The following is a 19,220-nucleotide window of genomic DNA, read 5'->3' as shown; positions in this document are numbered from 1 at the left end:
AAGAGTAAAATGGAATGAAAAGAAATCTATGCTTTAAATCCTGCTTTTATAGGTATCCCCCATGTAAGTAATATAAGCCCATTCTCATAACTCCAGAAATGAATTCTTCTTAAAGACGAGGCTTGTTTAAATGCCTTTTCTTCAAACAAAAAATAGAAAACTAACTATTAACCCAACATTTTATTAGTTTTTAATAAACCAGTTCTATTATTTTAAGCAACCTCTTCCAAAAAAAGCAGAAATCATTCTGCTTTTATATTGATATAAACAATTCATTTGTAAATGTGTTTTTAAAAGTTATGAATTCACTTCATACGGACTATAGTTATTCTTTTGTTTAATGAGGAAGAAAATATTTTACCAACAACATAAATTTTGGTAAAATTTTATTCAGTGTCATGGTAAGATACAACTGAAGTCTAGATTTTATCCCCATTTAACCTATTAGGATGACAGAGCTCTTCCTAAATCCAATTTGATGAATAGAAAAATGCCACCAGAGTTGTCTCACATATATAACTCAACTGAATTTGAAAAATACATATTTTATAGTCTTGCCTAGGAAAGTCTTTAAAATATATATATTATATAATTTTTTTCAGGTTTCATGTTCCTAACCCAAAAAAGAGATTGACATAGCAAAACCCAATTGGAGACATATATGCAGAAGTTTTCCAGCATCTTAAAGTATGGTTAGAGAAACCTTACTTAGTAGACACATTTTCTAGACCTGTGGGAACTGATCACAGTTCATATCAGAAAAGGAGGGTTGCCCCAGACAGCACTCAGCCATGGTTTTCTTTTGATAGTCATCACTCTGGATCCTTCTTTGACACCATTTAAAATTATTCCTTCCATGTACATTTCATATCAAATACACCCTTTAAACTTTGCTGAATTTAACTAATATCTCTCCACCACACCAAATTTGAGTTTATTTCTAGGGTTCACCAGATGGAGGGGAGCAATTTACAAAAAGTTGCCAAGGTAGATCCTCTTATCAAATGCCCTGGTAAATCTATTCTAAACCTTGGACAGAGGAGAAAAATATTATAGTTCTTGTACAATATAAAAAGCATTAAAAAAAAAATTGGCTGGGCGTGTTGGCTCACACCTGTAATCCCAGCACTTTGGGAGGCCGAGGTGGGTGGATAACGTGAGGGCAGGAGTTTGAGACCAGACTGGCCAATATGGCCTGTCTCTACTAAAAATTCAAAAATTACACAAGTATAGTGGTTCACACTTGTAATTCCAGCTATTCAGAGGGGCTAAGGCAAGAGAATTGCTTGGACTGGGGAGGCAGAGATTGCAGCAAATCAAGATCACACCATTACTCTCAGTCTGGGAGGCAGAATGAGACTTCCTAAAAAAAAAAAAAATGCAGGCAGGGCACAGTGGCTCATGCCTGTAATTCCAGCACTTTGGGAGGCCAAGGCAGAAAGATCACCTGAATCTAGGAGTTTGAAACCAGCCTGGGCAACATAGTGAGGCTCCCTCTCTACAAAAAATAAATACATTAATAAACAAATTAATTAGTTGATGGATATGGTGGCACACTCCTGGAGCCTCAGCTACTCCAGAGGATGAGGCAGGAGGATGGCTTGAAGCCAGGAGTTCAAGACTGCAGTAAGCCATGATTGTGACCTGCATTCCAGCCTGGGCGACAGAGTGAGATCCTGTCAAAAAAAAGAAAAAAAAAAAAAAAAAACTGCAAATGAGATTTTATTATAAAGGGTTTGGTAATACTAAGATTAAGAAATGCCATAAAACTAAAAATTTAAGCAAGTGTTGAACAACAAGTGAAGAACAAATACGACACCATACAAGTGATATACCACATTTCAATTAAGGTGGCTTTTAATTTAGCACGTTCCTAGGATATTATATTACTGCATGTATTTTGTGATGTTTTACATGTACACTGAACAACAGAACACTAAATAAAACAGGACCCCATTAGTTTATAAGGATTCCAGAGTTCCAGTAATGTCCCCTGAATCATTATGGCTCTTTGTGGTAAGACCTTATATAATATAGCTATTTTATAATGAAGATATTAGTTCTATCAGCAATACCAGTATTATTTACATCAGAGTTAAAATCTTCTGATGTATTTTTTTCGTTTATTTTACAAAGAGCCCAAAGAAAATAAAATTTTATTAAGTATTTTTATGTGCTTATAACTTAAACTCAAAAAATGCCATTTTTATCTGTAGTATATTGGTAAGGAGACAGCTTTTTAAGTTAAGACAGGCATACACACATTGCTACATTTCCTTGAAACAGAAGAAATAAATCTCATCATTATACTTCTCTGTAATGTATACTATTTATCACATGGGTGAGAAGTTCATCCATTAATGGAATATGGATTCTTTCACCATGCCTTCACCATGCCAGCAACCCAATCGTCAAAGCCTTCAAAGACAGTAAATTCCTTAACCCTGGCCTAACATATAAGTGCATTTGTTTCAAGACAGAATATGCAAGCTTGAGATGACGGCTTTCTGTTAACCTCTAACCACTTACTTACCTGAACTAATCTTTCTGTAGTTCATTTTGGTCACTGGCATTGACCAGCAAACGTCCTTGTATTTGACAGATACATTAAAACTTTAATTATCAACAAAACATCAACTAACTTTCTTTATTGTACTACTTTTTTAGAGAAAGAGATAAATCATGAGAAAACACATTATAAATTATTATTATTAAAACACTGTTAGCAGAGTCAGTCCTGGACTCAGGAGACATATAACCTAAAATTATAATTAGAAACTTCATATTACAAAAAATGATCCTCAGACATTATAAGCCTATATCAAAGAAGATATATCATTTTTATTACATCCTCCTTACAAATAAATGTGCTAAAACATTTTAGGAATATTGATAATAGAACTGAAAATTGAAGTAATTGGTTCACGCTTTATAAATTTCAAGCTCACTTCACTCAGAATACTTAACTATTCAAGAAATCAATTTGTCGGTGATTTCTTATACTTTTGAATACCAAAAATGTGCATTGTTAATAGTAACACAGGCCCACTAAAGCTTGCCTTTTAAGAATTTAGTCAAGATATAGTTTGTTTTCAAGTCAATTTATGATGGTAGTGCAAAATATAAATAGAAGTCACTAGCAAATTTCCAAAGGTTCTTTCTTATTCACGGGTATTAATTCCTGTTCCTACTTTTTTTTACAAGTTACATGTGATCATCTCTTACGTTTGATGAAATTGAGTATTTAAAGCAAATAATTTAAAATTTTATTGGAATGAAGCCTTTGGAGAAAGTAAATTTTAACAAAAAGCTGGTCTTTAAGCTACTTGTCCACTCCTATAGAACAGTGACTATACCCACTTCTCTCATGAATAGTATAGTGAAAGGGTTTCAAAATGTATGCTCTTATTTCCTCAAACTGGGAAATAAAAGACTGATTTAAAATGGCAATGCATGCATTTAAATTAGAAAAATCACTAAACTGTAATCTAATTATATATATTTTCATACCTGTATTAGCAACTTATATATAGGAATGACTAAAGCTATTATTTACAGCTAGGGTTAGTCTTATTTAAAATGTGTATTCTTTAATCCAAAATTCTATAGTACTTAAAGATAACTAGCTAAAAAATTCAAATATCTATATGGCAAAATCACCTTAAACAAGTTTGAAAGCCTAAATTGGAAAATAATTTATAATCAATGATAGACAAAGTATCAATAATACAAATATTAAGGAAAACCTTTTTCAAATTGAACAAAACATGGTAATAGAAAATGTATTGGAAGAAAATTTAAAACAGAAGAAATACTAGGAAAATGTGTAAAAATTTTTAACTTTACTTTTAAATAAATTTTATTGAACCATAATTGGTCATAATTTTTGGGCTATCATATAGGCCAAAGTGAAAAATATCGACATCCCAATATTGTTGATATAAGTATCAAGGACAAAACTATTTCAGGAAATATTGGAGGAAGTATCTCCTAGATAACCTTTCTGATGATTAAGGTGACGACCTATGTTAAAATTTACAACATGTACTTATTAATCTTAAAATTTACTTATAGGTATTTATACTAGGGTTATAATTTGTTGTGCACAAAAATACATGCAAAGTTTATTCTCTTTCTATCCTCCCCACTTCTCTTTAGAAACAGACACAACATATTATCTCCATAGTCCCTGCTAAGGAGCAGTCTCCATGACCCCTCCCCTTGAACCTAACTGGTTTCAAAAGCAGGAACCACTTGACCCATGCTGGTTGTATTAGTCAGGGTTCCCCAGGGAAAGAGAACCAATAGAAGATAAATACATGTGGAGATTTATGAAATTGACTCACATTGATAGGTGAAGCCAGCTGGACTTCCTGGGTCGAGTGGGGACTTGGAGAACTTTTGTGTCTAGCTAAAGGATTGTAAATGCCCCAATCTGTAAAAATGCAACAATCAGCACTCTATGTCTAGCTAAAGGATTGTAAATGCACCAATCAGCACTCTGTAAAATGGGCCAATCAGTAGGACACGTGCGAGGACAAATAAGGGAATAAAAGCTGGCCACCCCAGCCAGCATCGGCAACCCGCTCTGTCCCCTTCCACGCTGTGGCAGATTTGTTCTTTCGCTGTTTACAATAAATCTTGCTGCTGCTCACTCTTTGGGTCCATGCCACCTTTAAGAGCTATAATACTCACCACGAAGGTCCATGGCTTCATTTTTGAAGTCAGTGAAACCAAGAACCCACCAGAAAGAACCAACTCTGGACACAACATGATTATGGAGACCAAAAGTTCCCATAATCTACTGCTGTAGGCAAGCTGGAGAACCTGGAAAGCTGCAGGTATAGTTTTAGTCTAAACCCAAAGGCCTAAGAACCAGGAGATCCAATGTCTGAGAGGAAGAGGAGAAGATGGATGTCCCAAGCTCAAGACAGAGAATTTAGTCTTCCTCTACCTTTTAATTCCATTTGAGCTCTCAATAAAATTGAATCATGCTCATCCACATTTTTGAGGGCTATTGTCTTGACTCAGTCTACCAATTCAAATGCTAATCTTTTCTGGAGACATCCTCCCAAACACACCTAGAAATAATGTTTAACCAGCTATCTGTGCATCCCATATCCCAGTCAAGTAAATGCATCAAATTAATCATCAATCATATTCACCAAATAATACCTCTCTCCTTGAAAGTTGGAAATAAAAAAGAAAACTTCAATCAGTCTCAAATTGTGAAGTCATGTAGGAGTGGAGCAGGCATTTTCCAGCATATGCACAATGCAAAGATAACCGGGACTCTTATTAAAAAGACAACCAGGCGGATACCAAAGAGGAGCTAAACCAAGAGAATGTGTCAAAGTGATTGCAATTTCCTTCCTGATTCTAGGCCCTCAAGGAGGCCCAATTTCATGGAATAACCTTAGGTTTTCTGAGGTGTGTCTGTACCCTACTAACACCCCTATTTGCTCATACAACTCAAATCATTCTTTTCTGACAATAATCTTTGAATAAGACAGTTATTCCACAGCATTGTTTATATTAAACACTCCATATGTCCACCAGTAGAAAATCACTTAAATATCTAAATCCTATGCAGTCATAAAAAGGCAACACAAAACTGTATACTATATGTATTATCTTACAAAATGGTCATGACATACCGTTGAGTAAAAAACATAGTTTACTAAACATTAGTTCAGTATATGTGCACAGCACAGAAAGATATCTGGAAAGATAGAGAAAAATTTAACAAAATTTATTTTTGTGTAGCTTCCAGGTGGTTTTATTTTTCTCATTATATTTTAATTGAGCATCTATCGTTTTTTATAAATTAAAAATTAAATTTCTACATTGAAAAATAAACCTGAAGAAAATTTTAAAAAAGAAATAAAGTTCAGTGCAACATCAAAGGACTGATTTTTGACAAACAAAACAAAGGATTTCAAACAAAGGATGGTTTGATCTCTTCAGGAAGAATTATTTGACATCACTATCTGCTTTCTAGAGTAAGTATCAGAAGTAATACAATACTGTTGAAGATTTCTTTTGAGCTTTTATTAACCATCTAAATATGTATTTTTTAAATTATAAATATTTTACTTTATAAAGTTATTTGAAACTACATCAGTAAGACTCGTAAGAGTAGAGGAATATTTTCACTTAAATGGTTGGGTTATAGCTTTTAAATATGCATGCTTTCATCTAGCTGCTCAGGAGGAAGAGGGAAAAAAAATCAATAAACACCAGTCCTTCATGACTGCTCAATTTAGCTCTTTTTGTTGAGCAACTAATTCCTTATGGCACACGTCCAAAGCATACAAATTTCAGGCCACTTGACAGTCCTTTCAACCAGGTCAGTCCTAACAGAGATAGTAATCAAGTCTCCCATGATGAATTTCATTCACACAGCGGAACTGATTACAGAGCAGGTCGAATCACTGCACACTATTGACTGGAGATCAGTTTTCAGCTTGAGGGATTATGGAGAACAGTGCACAACAAGGCAGGAGCAGGAATAGGAGAATTCAATAAACAAACCAAGCCAAATGAGACCCTCTTAGTATGAAAAGAGGCCAATTGTATCATCTAACATCCCTAATATATTATTCCAGAAAATACTCTACTTTGAAAATTAAATAACTTGAAATATGCAAATAAAGTTTTATCTGAAGCTTCTTTGGCCCCATTTGACATAGCTCAAATTAGTGATTAATAAAAATTAAACCAAAAAAATAAATAAAGAAATATGTCTAAAAATCTATACTTGTAACTTTTTCTGTTGTAATAGATAGTAGTCTCCTTGTCTTATTCTTTTATATGCTATAGAAACATCCCCTATAAAAATGTCTTAAGTCATAGCTGTGTTTCTGCCTTTTCCTTTCATTGCAAGGAGGACATCCTGTAACATATAATGAGATCATTGGCATATGCCTTACAAGTTTTGCCTATGCATATAACCAATCACTGGGAAAGCATCACTGGTTCCTATTATCTCTGAAATAAATGTCAAAATGTTTCTGTGCTCTGTATCATCCAGAACCCTAAAAGCTTTCTAGGTTGCCCCAGCCTATCCACTCAATAGATTAGGATTTAAAAATTTAAGTTAATTCACTCAAGCTCTACATTGGGGTTTCCACAGATTTTAGTTTACTAGGCACAGTCACAGTGTATGCCTGTTATCCTGGAGTCATTGCCTCATTTTCACTGTTAGAAGTAACCCAGTTTTGGATACATATTAAAAGCTCTTCCTACTACTAAGTGTATGCAAATTTTGCCAATCCAAAAGAAACAAGTCAGGAAAAAAAAATCCTCCCCTAACTCATGCTCCGTTGCACACTACCATCTTACTGAATGCCTTCTCACTGCCAATTTCTTGAAATAATTTTTGACAGTCTTAATAGCAATTTTCATTTCTTCATTTTCCATTCATGCCTCAATATTTCATAGTCCAAGTCCTATTTCTTTAAAACTACTGAACATCATCATGGATTAATAATTAAACGACCATTTCTCCATTTATATGCCTATAATACTATGGAACATTAAATATTTGATCACCTCATCTTAAAATTGTTTCCTCCTTGTCTATCATTTCTACAACCTCTTCCTAACTCTTCAAATTCTCTTTGTCAATCTCTTTATCTGTATTATTTCTCCAAACATTTCACCTCTTATTCTACTTGCTTTTTCTTAGTGATCTACTCCAATCCTAGAATTTCAACTGCCACCTCTATGGTCATGACTCCAAAATCAGTCCTTTGAATTGACTGTTTCCCCTATCACAAACTTTAGATTTTAATCTGATTGGACGATACTCTATGGCATCTAGAGGCACTTTGAACTCAACAAGTCTAAACTAGTTTTTATCATTCTTAAATGCGTAATTTATCTCCTAGTACTTCATTTTTCCATTCTAGAGAGTTCTAAAACGAAAAGGAAAACAGGTAGGAGCAAACTTTACAGGAAATCTCTATCTACCCTAGCCAGCAAAATTAAAAAAAAAAAAAAAAATAAAACTGAGTAAAACTCAATGTGTAGCTTACACTAGATAGAATGCTTTTGAAGCTCTTGATGTACATAAATTAAAAATAAGGACAGTAGGGAAAAAAAGGGACATTCTAAGAATACATTTAACATACAGCATTGTATTAGCGAATTGTCGGTTGTTCTCACTTTGCGCCTTAGTGGCTTCTTTTAAGAATCATAGCGAGGAGTAAAACGAACTCAAACTGAAGTAAAGTATCTCTGCCTTGTGTGAAGTAAAATATATAGTTTGGTTGACTGAACACCACTATTTCCAATATTAAAATGCAGAGTATTAGGTTTGGTGCTTATATAACAATTCACATAAATATCAAATAAATATTTTTAAAACTGTCTAAATATAAATTTATACCATGGACCACAGTAACTCTATTTTAGCATCAATGATAACCAAGAAACTACTCAAGCATTAGGGGGTTCCTTTTTAGCACAGCATGAGCAGATTTAACTGAGAGATTCCCATTAATGTCAATAAGAGATGCACGGTTCAATGTTAACACATACTGTGTTGAAAATTTACCCCAAAGCATTTGAGCAATAGCTCCTCAAAAGAAGGGAATTTTTAAATTTTTCAACATAAATTTAGGTTTTTCAGGATAATTATCCATTCACCATTCTTAATTTTTGTTTTCCTAATCTCTCTCTCTCTCTCTCTCTCACACACACACACACACACACACACACACACACACACACACACACACACTACCTGGCATAACTGGCTAGCTGGAGACAATAATACTGCAAAAAAAAATCACAATTATAATTAAATTCCTAAACAAAATATAATAAAAATTCATGGATTTTTTCACACTAAACGAGCAATTGTAGCTACTATTAGGGGTAATACTAGTTTGTTACCTCAATTTTGATTTATATAAATTATAATGGTTAAAAGAAAAACAGTTATGATTAAAAACAGTTATGATTATAAACATTTTCTGTATTGAAAGATCTAATAAAACATAAAAAATGGTCAGGAATTTCCTTCTCTGTCTCCTGAAACTTTGAAAGGATGTGAATATATGTCTAGATATTTAGGTCCTAGAGGAAAAAAAACTGGCTAATTCCTCTTCTTATACCCGGCACCTAGTAAATAGTAACTACTCAAGAAATGCTTTTTGAAAGCATGTATACATTTAAGCATGTATGCGTTAACAGCATACATATATGCACTGAACATCTCACTCAAGGGAATAAGTAACATAAAATCCAAGAGGTCAGATTTTATTTGAGTTAAAAGCATAGGTGTTGGAACCAAACACACGCGGGTTCCCACCTTAGCTGAGGGCCCTCATTCCTCACTGCAGTCATGGACAAATAACTCTATAGTTTCCAGTGTCTCTGTCACCATATTTCTTAATATGCTATCTGGAAGTTAGACTTTTGAATGTAATGGGTTCTAATAATCTCAGAGGGACACAATTCTCTTCAATATGTTAGTAATCATGACTTTTATTTGCTTAATGACTCTTCTCTATTTCCACAGTGAGTTACTTAATATCTTTAGTTCAAATGACAATAATTTGATTATTTTATTAAACATATTTTTACTCTACTAATTCATTTTATATCTTCAGTAACAAAAGAATAGTATAAAATTAGCAGGAAAGATAACAAAGACGTATCATGTTAGAAAAAAAATAAAATCAAGCTAGACTATAGGATGCACAGGGGCAGAACTTTTTCTCTTCTGTTAACCTGTCACTCAACACCTAGAATTATAGGACATGCTCAATAAGTATTCGCTAGATGAAAAAGAGAAAAAGAATAAGCCTGTTAAACAAATGAGAGTTCACACTCAACCTTCAGCTCAACTTTCTATTGAGCTACTGAGAAAATTCTTTCCACTTGTTCATATTTCAAAAGTACTACTGCATTAATATATGAGCATATGTTAGTATAAAATACTGTACTACAACATAAATAAAAATATCAATAAAAATAGGTTATAAATTGCCTACATGCTATTGTTTCTTTTTGTTTTTGTTTTTTTGAGATTGAGTCTCACGCTATCATCAGGCTGGAATACAGCGGCGTGATCTCAGCTCACTGCAACTTCCGCTCCCTGGTTCAAGTGATACTCCTGCCTCAGCCTCCTGAGTAGCTGGGATTATAAGCACATGCCACCACACTCAGCTAATTTTAGTATTTTTAGTAGAGACGGGCTTTCACCATGTTGGCCAGGATGGTCTCGATCTCCTGACCTCATGATTCACCCACCTCAGCCTCCCAAAGTGCTGGGATTACAGGCATGAGCCACTGTGCTCAGCCTACATGCTGTCTTTAAGCAATGCATTTAGTAAAGTAATCTGTAAAGTCAGAGTTCCAAATGGTAATAAGAATATTATTTAGTGCTTTAATAATTTAAAATTCTATTTAATATAATGAACTAATGAATTACATGATGCAGATGATTAGTGAAAATTTAGTTTCTTTCCATGACAATGTAAGTACTATATTCACAATATTTGTCACAAACAGGAATAGTAAGAGCCAAGACAAAAATGCCAAAAAGCTTATATATGGTTATTGCTGTCAAAAATCTTAAATCTAAAAATTGCATAAAAAGTGTTCAGTAAATATTTTCAAAATCGATGTAAGATATAACATTTTGCTGCTTCCTATTTGCTTGCTGAGCAGAAGGGTCCTAATAAGTGCAATATTGGGCAGATTACTCTTCACTTTCAACAATACAAATTACAAAACCATATCTATGTCTGAAGTCAATTTTATAATCTAATGTGATTTTGCTTTTGATTTTCTAATCTGAAAATATTACATTTAATTATAGGGCTATTTATTCTTAGAAATAATGAACCCTACCTTACTACATCTTCTCAAACCTGTGTCTCTTCCTTAAAATCAGGAGAAAAGCAGGAAAAATCAGACTCTCATTCAAACATTCTTTTTTTTTTTAACATGCTTATTAATCTTTTTGGTAATGCCCTATTTATTCCAATTTCCAAGTATATTTTTCTCAAATATAGAATGTATTTGATTTAGTAGGTACATATGTGTATACAGAAAATGTCACTGTGCCTCTAGACTGCAAGATAACTTAAAACAGAAAAAGTGGGTGATATGGTTTGGCTCTGTGTCCCCACCCAAATCTCATCTTGTAGCTCCCATTATTCCCAAGTGTTGTGAGAGGAACCCAGTGGGAGATGAGTGAATCATGGGGGCAGTGTTCTCGTGATAGTAAATGGGTCTCATGAAATCTGATGGTTTTAAAAACAGGAGTATCTCTGCACAAGCTCTCTCTTTGCCTGCTGCCATCCAAGTAAGATGTGACCTGCTCCCCCTTGCCTTCCGCTATGATTGTGAGGCCTCCTCAGCCACATGAAACTGTAAGTCCAATAAACCTCTTTCTTTTGTAAATTGCCCAGTCTCAAGTATGTCTTTATCAGCAGTGTGAAAACAGACTATACAGTAAATTGGTACCAGGAGTGGGGCATTGCTGAAAAGATACCTGAAAATGTGGATGCAACTTTGGAACTAGGTAACAGGTAGAGACTGAAACAGTTTGGAAGGCTGAGAAGAAGACAGGAAAATGTAGGAAAGTTTGGAACCACCTAGTGACTTGTTGAATGGCTTTGACAAAAATGCTGATAGTGATATGAACAATAAGGTCTAGGCTGAGGTGGTCTCAGGTGGAGATGAGGAAATTGGGAACTGGAGCAAAGATGACTCTTGTTATGTTTTAGCAAAGAAACTGGCGTCACTTTGCCCCTGCCCTGGAAATTTGTGAAACTTTGAACTTGAGAGAGATGGTTTAGGGTATCTGGTGGAAGAAATTTCTAAGCAGTAAGATATTCGAGAGCTGACTTAGGTGCTGTTAAAGGCATTCAGTTTCAAAGGGGAAAGAGAGCATAAAAGTTTGGAAAATTTGCAGCCTGACAATGCAATAGCAAAAAAAATTCTGTATTTTGAGGAGAAATTCAAGCCAGCTGCAGAAATTTGCATAAGTTAATGAAGAGCCAAACGTTAATCACCAAGACAATGAGGAAAATGTCTGCAGGGCACATCAGAGACCTTCGCAGCAGCCCCTCCCATCACAGGACTGAAGGCCTAGGAGGAAAAAGTGGTTTCCAGAGCCAGGCCCAGGGTCCCGGTGCTGTGTGCAGCCTAGGGACTTGGTGCCCTGCTTCACAGACACTCCAGCCATGGCTAAAAGGGGCCAACGTAGAGCTTAGGCTGTGGCTGCAGAGGGTGCAAGCCTCAAGCCGTGGCAGCTGCCATGTGGTATTAAGCCTACAAGTGCACAGAAATCAAGAATTGAGGTTTAGGAACCTCTGCCTAGATTTCAGAGGATTTACAGAAACACCTGGTTGCCCAGGCAGAAATTTGCTGTAGGGCAGGGTCCTCATGTAGAACCTCTGCTAGGGCAGTGCAAAAGGGAAATGTGGGGTGGGAACCCCCACACAGAGTCCCTACTGGGGCACCACCTACTGGAGCTGTGAGAAGAGGACCACCATCCTCCAGACCCCAGAATGGTAGATACACTGACAGCTTGCACCGTGTGCCTGGGAAAGCTGCACTCAATGCCAGCCTGTGAAGGCAGCTGGGAGGGAGGCTGTACCCTGAAAAACCACAGAGGTGGAGCTGTCCCGGACCATGAGAACCCATCTCTTCCATTAGCGTGACCTGAATGTGAGACATGGAGTCAAAGGAGATAATTTTGCAGCTCTAACGTTTGACTGCCCTGCTGGATTTTCGAATGGGGCCTGTAGCCCCTTTGTTTGGGTGAATCCTCCCATTTGAAATGGGTGTATTTATCCAATGCCTGTATCCCCATTGCATCTAGGAAGTAACTAACTTGCTTTTCATTTTACAGGCTCATAGGCAGAAGGGCTTTGCCTTGCCTCAGATGAGACTTTGGACTGTGGACTTTTGAGTCAATGCTAAAATTAGTTGAGACTTTAGGGGACCGTTGGGAAGGCATGATTGGTTTTGAAATGTGAAGATAAAAGATTTTCGAGAAACCGAGGTGGAATGATATGGTTTGGCTCTGTGTCCCCACCCAAATCTCATCTTGTAGCTCCCATGATTACCACTTGTTGTGGCAGGGACCTGGTGGGAGACAACTGAATCATGGAGGTGGATCTTTCCTGTGCTTTTCTCACAATAGTGAATGGATCTCACCAGATCTGGTGGTTTTAAAACTGGAGTTTCTCTGCACAAGCTCTCTCTTTGCCTGCTGTTATCCATGTAAAATGTGACCTACTCCTCCTTGCCTTCTGCCACAATTGTGAGGCCTCCCCAACCGTGTGGAACTGTAAGTCCAATAAACCTTTTTCTGTTGTAAATTGCCCAGTCTCAGGTATGTCTTTATCAGCAGTGTGAAAACGGACTAATACAGTGGGTTATCCTGGGTTGCAGAAAAATTTTTTAAAAAACTATGTAATAACCTGATGATTATTTAATCTATCTCCTTCCTTCTAACCAATTTATATTATTTTTATTTCTCTGAAACAACCACAATTGAAATCTGTAATTAAAATACAGTCAATGCACCATAGAACACATTTTAGTCAACAACAGACCACATGTATGACATGGGTCCCATAAGATTATAATATCATATTTTTACTGTACCTTTTCTACATTTAGACATGTTTAGATACACAAATACCATTATGTTACAATTATCTACAGTATTCAGTACAGTAACATGCTGTACAGATTTGTAGTCTAGGAGCAACAGGCTACACAATATAGCCTAGGTATCTAGTAGGCTACACCATCTATGTTTGTATAAGTACACTCTATGTTTGCCCAATGATGAAATCACTTAAGGACCCATGTTTCAGAATGTATCCCCATCCCTGTAATTAAGCAACACATTACTGTTATAAAAAATAATGTAATGATTTCCTGATACATGCTTTTCTAGGTGATTCAACTTATTGAATCCTCTTAAGAATTGTTAGTTCAACTTATAGATGAGAAAAATTTGGGGCAAAACAATTCAAAGTCCTTTCCAGATGTGCCGATATAGTAAGAGGAAGAGCTAGGACAACCAACTTAGGTGATCTGACTCCAAGATCTGGCCTCAACAATGAACATACATTTCTTTTTCCATGAAGATCAGCAAGTGTGGTAGGCCATAGAATGGCCCACCAAAGATGCCCATGCCCTAAAGCTCAGAACTTATTATGATACATGGCGAAAAAGGAAAAAAGGTTGCAAGTGAAATGAAGATTGCTAATCTGCTGACCTTTGGATGGAAAGATTATCTAGGATTATCTACATGGGTTCCATGTAATCACCCTTATAAATGAAAGAAGGTGGTAGAAGAGAGAGCTAGACAGAAGGCAGTATGAGAAGGACCTGGCTTTGAAAATAGAGGAAGGAAGCCATGAGCCAAAGAATAAAGGCAGACTCTAGCAGCTGAAAAAGCAAGGAAATGGGATATTTCTCCTAGGATCTCCAGAAAATCTCTGCCCTAAAAACGTCTTGGTTTTAAGCCAATGAGAACTATTTCAGGCATCTAATCACCAGAAGAGCAAAATAAATTTGTGTTGTTTTAGGCCACTAAATTTGTAGTAATTTGTTATAGCAGTGTGATAGTTATTTTAAGAGTTAACTTGGCTAGAGTTTGATGACCCATTGGTTTGGTAAAACACTACTGTAGATGTTGCTGTAAAGGTATTTTTTAGATGTGATAACATTTACAGTCCGTTGACCTTAAGTAAAGGAGATTAGACTTCATAATATGGGCAGGTCTTAAGAGCAGAGATGGAGGTTTCCTAAGGGAGAAGAAATTCTGCCTCCAAGCTGCAACATACAAAGTCTTGAGTTTACCAGCCTTCAAATTCAAGACTGCAAACAACAACTCTTACCTGAATCTCCAGCCTACAGGCTTGCCCTACAGATTTTGCACTTGGGAGCCCCACAATTACGTGAGCCAGTTCCTTAAAATAAATCTCTCTGTGTCTTTCTTTCTCTCCTGTTAGTTCTGTTTATCTAAAGAACTCTGACTAACACAAGTAGGAATGACACACTGATATAGTTAGTAATTTACACAGATCCTTAGGTATATTTGCATATAAGAAGGTACATTAGTCAGCTCGGTCTTCCAGTAACCACATACACAGATTAGGTAGCTTAAACAACAGAAATTTACTTCTCACCGTTCTAGAGGCTAGGAAGTCCAAGATCAAGGTGCCAGCCTATTCATTTCCAGATGAGGGGTATCCTTCCAGTTTGCAGAAGTCCACCTTCTCACTGTGCCCTCATATGGAGGAGAAAGAGAGCTCTGGTGTCTCCTCCTCTTCTTATAAGAGCATTAATTCTATGCATTAGGGCCTCACCCTTAGGACTTCATTTAACTATGATCACCTTCTCATAGCCCTATTTCCAAATACAATCATATTAGGGTTTAGGGCTTCAATATATTAACTGGGCTGCGGGGAGCACAATTCAGTCCATACCAGAGGAGAAACAATTTTTCAAAGCTCATGCACATATTTTAGTAGCTTTTATATGTAAAACGTAAGAAAATTAGATCGACAAGAGCACCTTACCTCACTCAGTTGCCAGAGATCTCTAGTTTACTACATTAAAATAGAATTAATTAATTTATATAGCACTTTGGAGTTTACAAAGTACTCTCAAACAGATTACAAACAACATCATTAATAATTATTCTCATTTTACATACAATCAAATTTGAGCTCAATGAGATACATTAATTCTCAGTTTATTAGTCTGGCAAATAGTAAGCTGGGCCTTGGATCTAAGGCCATTGATTTTAAATAGGCTTTGCATATTCAGATCTGCTCATCAGCTGCAACATATGAGGGAAAGGGGAGGGATTTCTAGACCAACACAATATGGTGAAGTCAATTTTCAGGAATTAACCAGACATTTCTACCCTTATCTTAGATCTAACTATAAACATATACATGTTCTCAGGATCTTAATATAATAAAAGATAACCAAAGGCTTTCAGAATCTTGGGCATATGGGGCAGAAAGTAATGCTGATGTGAAGATATTTTTTAAATTACTTAGTGATTTATTTAAAGTAGTTGTAGGGAGGACTGACATTTTCTTTCTCCAGAATGAGACTAAAAGTTGTCATGTATTTTCGTTGAGTGGCGTTTTTCTGGTTTCTGGAAATGCTACATCTCTAACAAATTTTTACACTTTTCACCAAAAAATGACCCTGGGGAGTGTTATAAGGTAGTATTTCAGTGTATACATCCTAAAACCAGGCAGCCTATTCCTTAACGACACCATTCACCAGTTGTCATCTTGAACAAGCCCGTTAGTATCTAAGTTTCCATTTTCTTTTCACTAGATTGGCACAAAAATATGGGACTGCTGCAAGGATTAACTAGAGAATAAATTTATAGAACTTGCCAAATATCTGACAACTCATAATCGCTAAATAAATGTTAGATGTAATGAGTATTGACTGTCAATATAAAAAAATTATATTATGTGAAATATTTTAAATTATCTGAAATATTAAATTTGCTAAGGAAAAATCATAGAAAATTGAACTGAGGAAGTTTTCAATTTTGCAATCATATAGTTTGTAACTGGGCAAAAGCGTGGTGTGCACTATAATCAGAGCTGTAGTGTACGGGGGTGGTGCAGAGCCATTACCCTGATGAAGGACTCTAATGGCGTTTACCAAAGATTAAATTCATAATGCCTTTGTCATGTTGTAGCCTAGCCTGGGTTAAGGTCCTAGCACAGAGTGATAAGGCTTCAGCAGACAGCATGTTCAGTTAATTCTTCTGAAAAGGGGTGATGACTCAAATCAGGGAAATTATAATGATATTATATACTGCTTCATGGTTCACAAACTTTTCTAAGCATTACCTCACTTGATCCTTAAAACAATCTTGAGATAAAGGCAAGGCAAATATTATAGCCCTTTTGTGATGAGGGTACGGAAGCTCTGAGAAGGTAAAATGTTAGCTCATCAGCAAAGCTGAGCTAAAATCCATATCTTGAGTCTTCTTGTCCAGTGCTGTTTATGACAGTCTTCCAAAGTTGTTTAAGTAGACTATTTCCAGAATCATTCATTTATAATATTATCCTATATATTTTCTTTTTGTGTGTGTGTGTGTATTGTTTTTTGTCTTTTGTTTTTGTTTTGAGACAGGGTCTCACTCTTATCACCCAGGCCAGAGTGCAGTGGTGCGATCTTGGCTCACTGCAACCTTCAGTTCACTGCAGCCTACACCCTGCTGGTTCAAGTGATTCTCCCACCTCAGGCTCCCAAGTAGCTGGGACTACAGACGTATACCACCGTGCCCAGCTAATTTTTTGTGTTTTTAATAGAGATGGGGTTTCACCATGTTGGCCTGTCTGGTCTTGAACTCCTGATTTCAAGTGATCCACCCACCTTGGCCTCCCGAAATGCTGGGATTATAGGCCTGAGCCACCACATCTGGCCCTATATATTTTCTTTTTTTAATGCATAGAAATAACTGTCTTGTAAGTTTTTATATCAGGTTGGAGAGGAGTAAAATAATCTTAAGAAAGTATTTTACTATTAATATTGTTGGTGTGATAGATTGGAAGTATGATATATAGACTCTGGTTACTCTACCTAGGATAGAAGTTACAATCTTCAACCTCTGTCTTTCCTTCCCCAATCAAAAAGTGTAAGTAGGAACAAGCTACCTTGCTCTCCACTAATCTGCATTTACATTTCACAACTCATTTTCCTGTGTCCTTCAAAACAGTACCAAACCTAATACACAAAGAAAAACCTACTATTATAGGCCTTACAGAAGAAGAAAAAAAATGAGTTAGCAGCTTTTGATATAGAAAAATCCATTTCCAGCGCTCCTGTAAAACCCTTAAGGATCTTGGCAGTTCATAATGAACGTACTCTAACCACTCTTTGAATTACGAAATAGTGAAAAGTCTTTGTAAGGATCCTATTAATCTTTGGGTCAAACATGCCTTACAATCTACTAGGGTACTTTCATATGGTTCCACCAAAAATCTTCTGTAGATTTTTAAAAGTTAAAATAATTACTACTTCTTTAGCAGTGCAAATAGCTAAGATAATGGTCTGCCAGATACACTTCCAGATTTAGTTCTAAGAAATGTATTAATGTACTTGAAGAACAGGTAATCCAGGCCTTGAGGTTTTTAAAAGAACAATCACACAAAAGTGACCAAAGTTTCCAGAGATGCAAGGGAATTTAGAAATCAACAGTGCTTTTATTTCCACAAGTTTCAGGGTTTACTCCTCTCTTATACCTTTCTAGATAATGAAAGAAATACCCACAAAGGTAAGTATTGGTGGAAGCTTAAAAGGTTCAAAGCTGGAAGGAAAAGGCTTAAAAGAAATAAATTTCTATGTTCAATTTCTGTATTGTCAGGAAGAAAAGCAGCCTAAAATTCCTTACTTCCTTTTTACATAGTGTCCAGACATGGAACAAAAAAAAAAGAGGGCACAGAAAGACACTTACGTATCAGCCACTTAATATGTTGTTAGCAAAATATATACTAAAATATTTTAAATTATCTCAAAGTAAACAATCATACGAACATGAAAATGGCATAGAAGTTAATAGAATCATTTTCTGAATAACCAGTTCTTTTTATAGTTCACAGCTACAATCTGAGCAAGTTATCATTATCTATCACCTGGAAAACTTCAGTAGGCTTCTAATTGACCTCCTGACTTCTAGTCTTACTCCCATGGCACCAGCAGTTCATTACCCATGCATACAGTAACCAGATGATCTTTTTACGATGTAAATCAGATATGTCATTCTTCCTTCTTATAACTCGCCAAGAGAATTCACAAGAAAGTGTTAGGTTGGTGCCAAAGTAAATGGGGTTTTTGTAATTACTTTTAATGGCAAAAATCATGACTATTTTTGCACCAACTTAATTTTTAAAAATCCAGATTTCTTGCTCTGATGTCTTACGGTGCGACCTATTTTAGACCCTGCCTATCTTCCTAATTTTTGTCTTTTACCCTACTTGGCCTGCCATACTAAATGCCAGCCACAGTCACACTGACCTTTTCTGCCCCTGAAATAAGCCCAATTTGTTTGTTTCGGGGTTCTTTCAAATGCACTTTTTGCATATCATCAAGAGCTTTCATCTTTCCTAGCATTTGGGTCTTATTCCAAATCTCATTTTTTTTTAATAGAGCCTACCTGAGCCTCATTCCCAAATCATTCTCTGTATCTG

At 35.9% G+C, this 19,220-nt stretch overlaps 1 protein-coding gene across 49 annotated transcripts in view; it reads right to left on the bottom strand.

Moving 5' to 3' along the window:
* ADGRL3 (adhesion G protein-coupled receptor L3) overlaps window positions 1-19,220 on the bottom strand; it is an 873,550-nt gene that overhangs the window by 738,113 nt on the left and 116,217 nt on the right. The gene's annotated exons all lie outside the window — the stretch shown is intronic.

This window comes from Macaca thibetana, chromosome 5, assembly GCF_024542745.1.
Source record: "Macaca thibetana thibetana isolate TM-01 chromosome 5, ASM2454274v1, whole genome shotgun sequence".
NCBI lineage: Eukaryota > Metazoa > Chordata > Mammalia > Primates > Cercopithecidae > Macaca > Macaca thibetana.
This window is presented reverse-complemented; position numbering and strand designations above follow the sequence as displayed.